This window comes from Apteryx rowi, unplaced genomic scaffold (genome assembly GCF_003343035.1).
Source record: "Apteryx rowi isolate R43461 unplaced genomic scaffold, aptRow1 scaffold_287, whole genome shotgun sequence".
NCBI classification, from domain to species: Eukaryota; Metazoa; Chordata; class Aves; order Apterygiformes; family Apterygidae; genus Apteryx; species Apteryx rowi.
Window position 1 is genome coordinate 130,782 of NW_020449274.1, and position 13,323 is coordinate 144,104.

General features: G+C 37.9%; 1 protein-coding gene across 5 annotated transcripts in view; it reads left to right on the forward strand.

Moving 5' to 3' along the window:
* The window catches only part of ATF7IP (activating transcription factor 7 interacting protein), a 114,987-nt gene that overhangs the window by 15,342 nt on the left and 86,322 nt on the right, over positions 1–13,323 (forward strand). Inside the window, exon 1 of one of the 5 annotated variants that reach the window (XM_026069117.1) lies at positions 1,963–2,029. The exons of the other annotated variants lie outside the window; for them this stretch is intronic. The gene's annotated coding sequence lies outside the window, so the exon portion shown is untranslated. Of the gene's footprint in view, positions 1–1,962; positions 2,030–13,323 lie in introns of those variants that run through there. 5 annotated transcript variants of the gene reach the window in all.

Here is a 13,323-nt window from a genome sequence, read left to right on the forward strand (position 1 = left end):
TTATACATCACTTCAGGCTTTTGGATACAACAGCCCTGTGGCATGCATCATAACAACCAGTGAAGACTAACTTGGATGACTTAAGTATTTTCAGATAGATACTCAGCATCTTTTGGACACTATGGATAAGCAAACTGCATTATGCTGAAATACCTAGAACCAGACACACAGCAAATTATTTTATATGTTTTCTTTCCCCTGTGAGTGTAATGTGCATACAGGTGGCCCTAGTACTGTAGGGCTGCTAAAGAGAAACAAAATACAGAGACCTAGAGGAGGCCAGTAGTGCAAAGCAGGCTTTTCTGCTCCGGAGGTGACTTTGCCTTTGCCCTGCTGGAATCGACAAGCACGTTTGTATCTCTCGCTTTCCTTTTCTTCATGTGTGCCACTACATGGTGCCACATTGCAACTACAACAGTGTGGCTAGATGTGATGTCCAACATTACTGTGGTTTAACTTCAATTTTATTTAGGGTTTCACAAATATATTTAATAATAAATAGTATGTTTATTTGCCTTGAATTTTATGCCCAAACGTTTCTCATAAGACAGCAATGAGCGAAAAAGGCATTGGAGAATGATTCATCCTTTTCATAAACATATTTAATAGTAAGCAAAATCTGGCTTGTGTTTTTTCCAGAAGGTACAGTGACTTTTAGAATAAGCATTTGTAAATGTAAATCACTTACTAATATTAATTGGGCTTTGACTGGAAGAGTGCAAGAATTAAGCAATTAACTATTTGAAGTCAGAGAGAGGCTGAAATCCAAGCTTCTGTTTCTACCTGTCAGTATATCCTTTAGGTACTTGAAAAGATAAAGCCCACAGCTCCATCTGCCCGATAAAGAAGAAATAAATGGGAAGTTGAAAGAGTAAATTAATGCAATTGGCCTGACATGTTACCTGTCACCAGTAAGTCAAAAATGCGTTTGTTTTTACTATGGAGCTGATATCTAGTTATTTGTAGGCTGTGAAATATTGGAAACAACAGTTTAAAAAATGATGATTGAGTGTTAAGTATACCCATTTATTCAGTGTTAAAGTTACTACAGAGTGCTTACTAAAATCATTTTGAATGATGCAGTATTTAGTATTCTTCCTAGGAACATGCTTCAAAGTGGAATTTCTTTTGTGGAGACTGTCGGTTGTAGTTTATATAAACAATAAATTGGCACTTGACTTTTGAAATGGATCTGGATTATTAGTAAACAAATAACTGACTATATATTCTAGAACCCATAGTTGTCTGACTGGGGGGGGGGGGGAGGAAGGCTTTACTCAGCAATATCCTGCTGCAATTTTGTCATGAAATGAGGCCCCCTTTATGTAAATTTTTACTGGCGCCAGCTAGCTGTAACTGCAGTCTGGCTCAGCTTTGGCAGCAAATAACATGTGTCATGGACTTTTCCCTTGCATGGAGTGTAGAAGCAGTCTGGTTTCTGGACTGAAAGAACTGGATTGATGAATTTGAAAAGATGTACAAAGGAACCTAGATGTAGTTAAATTGCTAGTAATGTGAAAATATTGAGGAATTTTAGCAATTTTTTTTAATGTGCTGTCTTAAGCTATGCTGTAATAAATTTATGCTTGTTGGTACTACTGTGTGGTATGTGGGAGGTACTTCACTGCACATAGTTGCTGCAGTGCTAATAGTTGGCAGCACAGAAAGCAGTACAAAGAGTTCTGACTGTAGACACTTTCAGTTGCAACATTCCCTTGGAGGCTGTGGTATGCTTATTTAGTGAGCTGTAGTGATACTCCTGGCACACTTACTCACTTGTGTGGATAAGTGGGAGTATCTGCATACTTTAATAAGCAGATGTAGGCTACTAACTGACAGGTACAGTAGTATAGCTCAGACTGGCTAAAGTACAGTACTTATGCTGGTGTGTAAACAAAACAAGATCTTAGTATCAAGATGGCTGACCTGGAAGTCCGCTTGTAGCTCATGATCCGTATGCAAATGAGTTACATGTCAGTGGCTTACTCAGAGGAGGAAGTTTGTTTTGCACGTGTCAAGTTCTCACCAGGTAAGAGAAGCAACTTGTCTTCTGCCTTAATGTTTCAGAGGCCTTTGAAGTTATTTCTCCACTTAGATGCCCATCCCCCTCTTGGCAAAATGCCAGGAATCTTTACTGTATTAAATTTTAGAATTAAATATCAGAGGCATTTTCTGGGAAGCTTGGAAGTCATTTGTTCGTGCTCTAATTTTTGGGGGGCTGCTGTTGTTGCAGGGAACATACCTAGCAATTTTTATAAAATGTTCATTTAAGTTAAACTGAAGACTTTAAAAAAAAAAAAAAACCAGAAATTCCAGTAGGTACTTCTTGGTTTTGATGTCACTGTTTTTTTTACGTTTGGTTCAAACCGCTACTGTTTTGCTGCTGTTATTTTGTCTCTATAGTGACACCAGTTGATCCATATGGAGGCATAGCACTGCTGTGAGCTTACCCCTAAAAAGGGTGCAGAATTTAGATGGGTGAATCTACCAATGGTGGATTCTCTGGTTTCGCGATATCACAAGATATTTCTTTATCCTGCTTGTGGTTTAAATTCTTTTCTTTTTGAGATGGCAAAGCTGTTTGAAGTATTGGACACTGAACTGTTGCCCATGTGTCTGTTAGTGTAAATACACATTCACAAGTGTGCCTGTATAAATTTTAAAAAGGTGTTTTTGTAAATAGGGAAGCAGATCAGAGCATGATATTTATGATGGTATCTCAGAAGGCAATAAGCTTGTCTTATCACTTGGTTAAAAACTTGCCATTCTGAAACAGCCAATTCAGTAATAAACTGTATTGCGGTTATGCATACAATGTATGAAAGGACTGCATTGAGCAGATGTGCTAGTTCTGCATGACTGTATTTGCATTTATGCCGTATGACAATTCAGAAAGTTGTGACAGGATGGGAAACCAGAAAGGGGTGACGGTAAAAGAAAATGATTTGGATTTTGAAAATCTCTGAGCTAGGGAGAGGAAAGAATTGAAGAGACATGAACAGGCTAAGGAAAACATGGGAAGAATCACTTAAAGGTAGACAGCAGCTTAAGAAAGGGATGTGGAACTGGCAGTAGACAGGGCTGGTCCAGATGAAGAAAGAATGAGAAGATTAATCAGAGAGAATGAAACTAAAAAGGTAGAGGGGCAAATTAGCAGGCAAATTTATTTGAGCTTAAAATGAGATGGTGATTAAAAAACTAAAAATACTAGAGCCATTCTAAAATTGACTGTGAATTGCGGCCAAGAGAAAGATGCAAATATGCTAGGAAAGTGAACTACAACTGGTTGATAAAGAGAAAGGGGGGAAATTTAATCATAATACAGAAAGGTATACTTCTGCAGTGTTATGACAAAGAATAAAATGCTGTGTGTCAACAATTTGGGCCAAATGGATATTTTGTTTTGTGTATGTCATTTACACTGAAACCTTTAATAACCATTTTTAGCAATAACTTAAAATTTGATGTGAGGTACAAGTTTGCTTTTGTCATTCAGAAGCCTAGCTATATACGTGCCAAAGCAAAAAATCTATGAAAATAGAGAGCGTGTGTGAAAGTAAGTAAATAGGTGTATATTAGATCTGGGATTCCCCTCCCCCCCCCAGTTACATTAGAAATCACAGTTCAACAACTATAAAGGTTGTCCATGAAGAACAAATTCTGTTAAAATCCATCTAGCTTTCACTGCACAGTGAAGGAAGAAATTCGGGGCCCCTGCCCCCTTTTCTGTAAAGTGGGAGGATGTAGAGGAGAAATAGGCATTGAGTAGGACATAACAAAATGTAGAAAACTGATTAAAAGAACCTAAATGCTCTTGAAAGAGAACCTCAACTAATAAAGCAGAGGATAATAAAGGTGAGGTTATTAGAAATAGAGAAAGAATCTTAACAGTAATGTATGTGACAATGATTACACAATGCATAGGAAAATAGAAAAGGCATGAGATTACAATAAATGTTCATTTTTTTTATATAGAAGTGAGGTAATATTTTGTAGTATTTTACAGGTGATTTTAAGTACTTAAGAGCTGTAAGTTACAAGGAAGATACTAAACAGTACACAATAGATATTTCTAAACAGAAGCTATAAACTGGTCTGTGTAATCTGCACCCAAGAGTTCTAAAAAAATTGGCTGAGAATATTTCTCTTCTCTTGAGGGTTCTTTTTTCACCCCATAACTCTCACAATACAGTGGAAATTCTAGAAGATTTGGAAGACTGCTATTCAGAAAGGTCAAGCAGAATAACCTAATAGTTATTTAGCCTAACGTCAGTCCTTGAAAAAATAATGAAGGAATGACCAAGAGATTCAAGAAATGCATAAATAATATTAACAGAATTAATGTTGAAATGATTTAATGGAAAACAAAACTGTTTAAAAAAAATTCTAGAACACATTTTCTTGTAAATAAGCAGTATGTCTAGCACATCTGTACCTTGATGCAGTGTGGGATTTTTTGTTTTTTGTTTGTTTTAGCTGTAAGTAGAAACACTAAATTGGTTAACTTTTAAAGCTTATTAATAGAGGGAACACTGTCACCGGAAGATGCATTTTTCAAGTCAAGTTTCTTCATAATTTGTCTTGTAAAGAAGTTACTTAATTTGCAGATGGTAAAAAGATGTAAAAAGTGAAAATACTGATTCTCTTGCACAGTCATCTGGTTCACTTGCTCAGTGGGACACACTCAGTCTGTTATATCAAAATCTGAAGTTGTACATTTAGAAGCAGCCACTACAGAATATATCTGCTTAACAGGGAATTGTACCCTGTACAGAAGCTTAATCAATATGGGTTACTTTCCTGTTGCCCAGAGGGTTTTTTTAAATAATGTTGAAAAATTAGGAAGGGTTTGCTGTAAAGATGCATAGAAAAGGCTTGGGCTGAAGAGCATAAAATCGTAGAATAATTTAGGATGGAAGGGATCTCTGGAGGGCACACAGTCTTACCTCTTGCTCAGAAGAGGATAACTTGAAAATTAGATCAAGGTTGCTCAGGGACTTGTCAAGTTGAGTTTTGAAAATCTCCAAGGATGGAGATTCCACAGCCTCTCTGGACAACCTCTTGCAGTGTTTGATCACCTTCACTATGAAGAATTTTTCTCTGTATCTGTCTGGAATTTCTGTTGCTAAAAGCTGTATCTGTTCTCTTTTGTCAGTTTGCTGTGCATCTCTGAAAAGAGTCTGCTTCTGTCTTCTTTACCAATTAGGTAGTTGAAGATAGCAATTAGTTTTCTTCCTTTAGCCATCCCTTCTTCATGATGCACAAATTCAGCTCCCTGGTCTCGCTTCATGCATCATAGCCTACAGCCCCTAATCATCTTCGTGCCCTTCCACTGGACTCGCTCCATTTAATATCTCTATTGTATTAGGGGGCTGAAAAGTAGATGCCATACTTCAGATGTGGCCTTGTAGGTGCCAAGCAAAGTAAAATAACCACTTCCCTTGAGCTGCTAATTATGTTTTTGCTTACGTAGCCCAGTCTTGTGTCTTAAAAAAGAATAAATGTGTTTTTAGCTTACGAAAGAGATAATTGGAATATGAAGAGATCTAGGATATAGGATAAAGAGGTATTTCAACTATGTAAGTTCCTTTAAAAAGTGAAAATGGCTAGTAAAATAGACTTCCTAGTTCACAGAGACAAGAAAAGTGATGGGAGGCAGGAGGCAGACCAACTAATGTTTAGAAATGATGCTGCTTGCTGATTTATTTAAACCTTAAATTATGAGCAAGTAAAGGAAGTGGTGAATCTTTTGTTTGTCTTCTTCTGGAAAGACATCTAATCTTGATTTGAAGACAGGCTTTACATAGAAGAATGGCCAGCCTATGGTACTTAAACTTCGTAAGGCTTTGAAATGCCTTATGTATGACTTCAACTTTCCAGCTGGGTTATGTGGGATAGTGCTGGCTTGAAGTCTTCCATATAATCTAAATCATTGTTAATCTAAATTATCTGTTAACTTTATTATAAATCCTAGTTTTCTAGTAGGGGCTGTTAAGACTTTTATTGCTAGTTTGTCTTATGACCTGACTACATATTTAGCCAAACTTTGCCCTGCCTTATACTAAAATGGTGAGACCCTACAAATGTTGTTGTGATCTTCTGCCTTAGAACCATTTTTGGACCATCTTGTCTTGTGGCTGTTACTCAGATAAGATACTTAGATGATAAGGTTAAGAAAGTTAGCTAGCTTTGCATTAGCTAAGAGCCTGTCTAGATTCAGTAAATGAATGGCTGAGGGTATTTAATGGTCTGAGGAGGTGATGAGACTAGATGACATAGTGATTCCTTTTGGTTTCATGCTCCCAAATAAGTCTTCCTTAATTCCAGTGGCTTGATATTTCTCACCAATCATGCTGGAGTGATTCTGTGTTTTTGTTTTTGTTCCCCCCCCCCTTTCTTCTAGAACAAACAATAGGCAAGCCTTAATCTCCATGCGGCAGAATTTTTAACTGTTGGATGAAATCTCATAAGGTCAAGAAAAGTAAAATGCTCGATAATATTCAGTCATCCTAGTGACATGCAATCCAGTCACACACACACGCGCACACTCTCTCTCTCTCTCTCTCTGTCTCTCCTCCTTTCTGTTTTGTTGTGGTTTTTTTCTTAATTTATGGTTAGACCTGCCCTAAAGTTGCAGCTTATTTGAGGTTTCTTTCTTTTGCATTTAGATCTGCTTGTTGTTGTTTACCAAAAAGAATAATACTTACAGCTGTGAAGAGTGTGACTCTTGCAGTGCCTTGATTTAGAACTTCAATGATATTTTCTGCTTGCTTATGATCAGTCACAAGTGTAGCTAACAATTGCAATATAGGCCCACATGGTGGGGAAGAGGAGGAAGGTTCCTTGTATTTTCCATCAGCAGCCTCACAGAGGAGAGGGTGAAGCCTTGTTTAGCTGCTCTGAACAGATTTGAACTCTGCTTAGAAAGGATAGCTTCCAGGATCTAAATCTATGCTGCAAACAACTTACTATCTTTACTGAGGAGAATTAAATTTATGCGGTTTTCTAGCTTTGACTCAATTTTATGCGGAGAGAACATCAGCAACTTCTGATGCGTGCAGTTGGTTTCTTTACTCTGTGAGTGTGTTTAATTACAAAGCTCTGTCACACCTTCTGGACTTGTTACCACAAGATGTGATGTCAAGAGAATTTTGAATATACTGTAGCTCAGGTTTCCCCGTTAACTTTCCTAATGCCATCAGTTAAATGTTTGACAGCATCAGGGAGAACGAAACTAATGTCTCATGAGCAAATCCTCAAAGTGAGAAAGTTGTAGAATCTCTTGTTTCTCACTGGATAGGATAAGTGGAGTACCATGCATGGCAGCCCAAGAGCTGCGTATGCATTCCAGGAAGCCTTGTGATAGTGTAAGGAGGATTTTATAGAGAATTTCTATTCTCCTCTCTAGAATACTATCAACCAACTCAGTAGTGGAGGAGGCGCTGCAAAACCTCGTCCAAGACTGTTGACTGGGCACAGAAAATCCAGCTATCATAGGAACTGTTGAAGTTAAAATACTAAAACTCACTACAGTGCCACTTAAATAGATAACGCAGGCTGTCAGTTGGTTTGGACATGCCATGAGTATTTCTAACTTAGAATAAGAGATGGGCTTCCTATAGAGGTAGGCTTCATTTCCACCTTTTAAAGCAAAGTGTTATTCTCTAACAAAGAACTAGCATTTATTTAGCAAGGATATTGGAACAACAGCCTGCAGAATAATGGAAGTACTTTAATGTGTGCAAACCTGATAAAAGACTGGCTGAAACTCGAGCAGACGAAAGCTAAGATTATTCATCTCTTAATAGGTACAGTGCTGTTTGCTTATATACAAAATCTGAGGAGTTTTCATCTCTAAGCATAGTTGTCTTAAAATCTCAAGTCTGTAATTAAAAGCAGTGTGCATCCTTGAATTGTTGGTACCTGTTTTCTGCTGACTTTCCCAAGAGGAGGATGGAAACATTTTGGTGATGAGTACTCTAGTTTTTGCAAAGTGGAAAAGAAACTTTTCTTCCTAAACAGCTGTGGTTATTAGCTGTGCAGTTCAAATGCAGTATATACAGAGGTTTGAGAGGTTTTGGTAGAATTTTTTTCTTCACACATTGAAAGCCCTTGGCGATAGTCTTGGAGCCACTGCATCATTTGGGAAGGTCACCAAACTCTTAGACTGTTGTCAGCAGTCTTTTCCTTGAAAGTTGTGCACTTTTAAAAATGAGATGGGAATTGCCGGGATTTGTTGACTCTTACAAAATGGGTAGTAGTGCCTGTGCTGAAGCTTCTAGTAGTACTGAATAATAAATTCAGTTTATAATCATTTATGAGTTGTGAGAAGAAACTATTTGAGTGTCCCCTGTGCATGTCATGATGGCCAAGAACACTGATCCCGACAAAACCTATTCTGCGTGGACACTGAAGTCAGTGATTGCTGTGAACATGTATCGGTACTATGACCCTAAACCCACAACACTGCTCTGTTGAGATGTGGAACTAGTGCTTTGAAGCTTTAGCATAGCTGGACTAATTCTGTCCAAAGACACAATAACCAGACATAATCCTGAAATTATAGGACATCTCTAACACCAAAGGCCAGATACTTAAGAAGGCAGTATCTACTTCCCAGACTTTTTTTGCATTACGCTGTGCCGTATGACTAGTCAAACACCTATATGCAAATATATAGTGGCCTTGTCTTGATATAACTTCAAGACATTTCACTAAGCTTTTGTTAGTGGTGGGTACTAGTTCTGAGAGTGACAAGGTTCAAACGGATGCAAAACCAAGTAGATAATTTCTAAGCCCAAAGCTTAGTTTGCTGAAAGCTAGTTTGCTCAAAGAATTGCCTCTTGATTTGCAATATAGTTCAAGTCCTAAGACAGAGATGGAAAGGTTAGACATAAAGCATTTGCAAGTTGAGGGTAATCTATAGCTGGATTTCAGAGTCTTCCTATGTAGGAATCAAGAGTAGATTAGTCATTATTTGTCAGAATGTGAAAATGTCATGTATTTTATAAAAGATGTAAAGGAGAAGTTTGTCTTCTGCTACCTAACAAGCAGGTTTTTCATGAATCATCTTCATTATTGTGCATCAAATCATTTACTTGTTTGGAAGATCGATCACCAGGTAAAAAGTATTAGATACTTGGAGCTGGAAGTACAGTATTTCAGATAAGTGCTTTCTCAAGGTCAGTCAACAGGTAGAGAAGTGAATTCTTGGTTTGTTCTTACTCAGAAACACCATGAGGTTCTTTTAATTCTGTTCTGGAAAGGTAGGGGATCTTGACACCTTCAAGGTAATTTAGTACAAAATCTGTTGTTTCTCATTCACAGAATATGAACCTTTCATATGAGACTTCCATTTCAAATTTCAGTTGTCTTCTTTCAAAATTGGGCCAGACTTACTTGAGTCAGAGTCTGGGAATAGCGTTGATTTGTTGAGAAACCATTCCTCTCCCTTCCCCCCTTCTCATATTTGTGAATTTGTTACCTAGTTAGCACAGTCCATGTGGTTTGTGCCCTTTTGGTGAAGCACAAGGATAATTTTGAATTGGGCTACAGACTGCTTTTGATGTATAAAATATACGAAAAAAATGTCTGCTTTAGAGGGTTTTGGTCCCTTAAGAGTATACTACAAAACACTAGTTTTATTAGATGCTTCTTTTATTCATCCCCATGAGATCCTCCTCTACAGCAGCTAAACAAATTCTTTTGGCTTGTTAATAGTTTGGAAAAAGAAAGGAGGTATTTGCCAAGAGTTTCCTATACTTCTCGAATTTAACATCAGTTACTGTCTGTCTGAATATAATATGTTGTTTATTTTAGTTCTGAGGATAGGATTTGTTTCCTAGATGTGATCATCTAGAGCCATTTTAGATGCTGTAGGATATGACTCCTGCATCTCAACTGCAATTCCAGAAGGGCACAGGTCTCCTGTAGGTCTTGTGTTAAATCTGCCAGTTTCATGCGTGTTGTAGAGCATCAAATACGGCACTAGTTGCCTGTGCTTAGGCTACTGAGTCTCATTCAGTGTGCTCATAAGCTCCTTCTTGAGCTTGTACATTTACCATGGCTTATTATAGCTTCTGTCTCTGTATCCTGTTGTCCTTAAAGTTAGAAGGTCTGAGCATTTCAGAACTCTTCAGGCAAAACACTGCCGTGTACTTTGCTTAACTAAGATGGACATATTCAGATCACAGAACACAAGTAAATCTGTTTTCCCCATCAAGATATACTACTTATTACATGGACTGTGTTCTGTACTCTCATAAATTTGAATGATTTAGGATAGCAAATGAATTGCAGTAGCATTGTCTAAAACTTCTTGGTGGTTGATATTTTCTAGAAGCTAGTTTCTTAGAAGCATTCTAATCTTCAGCAAGAAGGATGAAGCACTGAATTGGATCTTCTTGCTTTGGTTATTCAGGGTTTTTGGTCAAGTTTTCCCACTTGGTGGTTTTTTTTCAATATCCTTGTGAAACAAGATCACATACACAGTGGCGTTTGGAAAGAACTTGTCAGTTTGTGGATTTTTTTTTTCCTTAGAAGCAATACTTTTATTAATGACCACTTTCACTCTTCAAAATTAATTCAGTTTCTGAATAACATTCTTTAAATAATGGAGAAGAATCTCATACTTGATACAGTGTGTCCTGCACAGTATTATAATTGCTTTAAGGTCAAGTATTAAACTTAGGATATTCAGAATCAGTGTTAACCATCAAAGAAAATCATGCCAGATCATAGGAATTCATAGCTGAGACAGTCATCTAACCTTAACTTTGCCTTCAAATAATACCACATAATTTCACAAAAAAGCATTTTAGAGGTTCTTGTTCCAAAATTGCTAAACACATTTACAGATGTATTAGAAACCTTTCCTTCTTTTTTCTTTTTTTTTTTTTCTTTTTTCCCCCTTGTAAAGCAATGGTCATTTTGATGCAAAGTGTTGATTTAAAGATCAGGAAGTATGTTCTAGGGCTTCCATATCCCTTGCGAACATAAAATGCATTAGCTTATTTAAGAGCATAAACTAGATAAAAGCTGTCTTCTCAGTACAGGTTAGATTTATTTGCTTTTGTATTTACTTACTGTGTTACTGAGTCCTTTAGCTGTACCTTCTGACTAGCTGATGTTGAGGTTGGCTTTCTAAGGAAATTTCTTCTACTGGGAGGAAGAGGCAAGACTCTTCTAGTTCACTTTAACTGTTATATTTCCTGGGGGGGGTTGGCAATGGAATTTACTGAAAAATAAACATCTGTCTCTCACTTTTCAGGCAAGAAAAACTGAGGTGGGAGACACAGTTACTTGACCAGGGCTAAAATGTCAATTATTAGCAGAATTAAAATGGAAACCAAATCATCTTCAGGATACTATGACCTGGAGTCTTGTGATAATGATAAATCATGAAGGAAGATGTCATTGCAACCCACCCCCACCCACTGGGTGGGAAAGGAGGATTAGAGCAATCACAAGTTTGTTTTTCCTTCTCCCCACTCCCAACCCTCCAGGTTTACGTGATTGTGAGGAACAGTCATTTGATGACCTTTTTTGTCCAAAGCCATATCCACAGGAATACATATCTTGTCCTGCCAGCAAATAGGCAGGCCTTGCCCTGAAATCTCAGTTGCCCAGCACGGTATAGAGAATCTGTTGCTGCTGCATTCTTGTCCCAAAGTCTTTTTGTTTTGCTCTCTCCTTTTTCACTTTTAGTACTTCAGTGCTGTTACAACCTGGTAATCTTTGCTAGTGATGTTTTGTTCTTGACATATGGAGGCTTTGGAATCTCTGGGCCTTTGACCTTCACTGTGCCTGCATCTGGTCTGATTCTTTGTAAGTCCCTTCAGACTAACTGATGTTGAGAAAGTGTATGACTCTACTTAAAGCTGGATTCAGTATGTATACTTTCTGCTTCATCTCACCTTCACTCAAGTGCCTGGATAACCTCAAAGATTATGCACTTAGCAATATTAGGGATCTTTGTGAGAAATTAAAGCCCTTCCCATGGAAGCTCACATGCCTTCCTTTGAAGAAGTGTATTCCCCGGAGAAGCTGAAAAAAGCAAAGCCTAAGAAGCAGAAAAACATTTGCAGTGCAAGATGAAGCACATCCACAGATCCTGTCAAAATCTGAGCATTCTGACTTTGTTTTTGGTGAGACTTCCTCTATGCCTAGCCTGGTTATTGATTATCTCTCTGAGAATCAAGACTTTTAGAATGCAGGAAACCTCAGGAACATGATACTTCCTTTTCCAGATTACCCTTTGGTGCCAAATGTTCTGCTATTTTTAGAATTCAGTTCTTGGCACTGGAAACCCTTATTACCTCTAGGCAGAATTCTGACCATCCCCTTACTCTTATGACTTCAAAGCAGAGAGATGGATGACACTCATCTTGTTTCTTGATACCTGTCTAAGACCAACATATTTCATATCTTCTTCACGGTAAGATTCAAGGATATCTTCTAGGGTGATCGGACTAAGGACATGCATGGTAAGTGATGTAGAGAGAATCATGAGATTCACATGAGTCACATGAGACACAAAGAAGCTGGTTTTCTCTCCCACGTGAGAGAGAATCCACTTCTGCCCCATCTTATCCCATGTTTCATAGTTGTTGGTGGCACCTTCCGCACCCAAATTTGGAGAAGTAACGACTCGCTACCAAGGCATGTGCATTGCTATTTCAAGCCTGCAAGCAGATTTCCTTATCTCCAAGTATTTCTTGTACGTAGATGGAAGTCTTTTCTGTTACTGTACGGGTACACTCACATTTTCCAGAGAGTGCTGGAGTTCCAGCACTGCTCTTCATATCCCCAGAGAATGCAGGAGTTCCTAGGGTGGACAGGTGATTTGTGTTTATCCCTTTATCACAGGAGTAGTACAAGCTCTGAATATACTTTGCAAAGAAGTGTCAGCATGCTGATTCATGTACCTTGCTACTTTTAACTTAGATATTGGGAAGCTTTTAGCAATGGAATGGACAAGAAAGTAACAGAGGTTCCACCATGAAACTTCTGGTATGCTGCTGTGACAGATCTTTTCTCTTATGATTTTTCTCTCTTTCTCAACTTGCTAAGGCAAAGCAAGTTGACTTGTTTATCTGCCTTATTTAGGAAGTATACAACTGCGTTATTTCTCTGTCTGCCTGTGGAAGATAAGTTTTTCTCTACGTGGTGTTGAATTGTTTTTGCATGTTTAACCAGTCTTTCCTCTGTACTAGTTTTGATTGTTCAGTGAGTTATAAACATAGTCCTTGTTATTCTAATAGCTTGAGTCCAAACTTAGATCAGTTTGCTACTAGATGAAGTCTTTTTGTGGCTCTTTGTTTG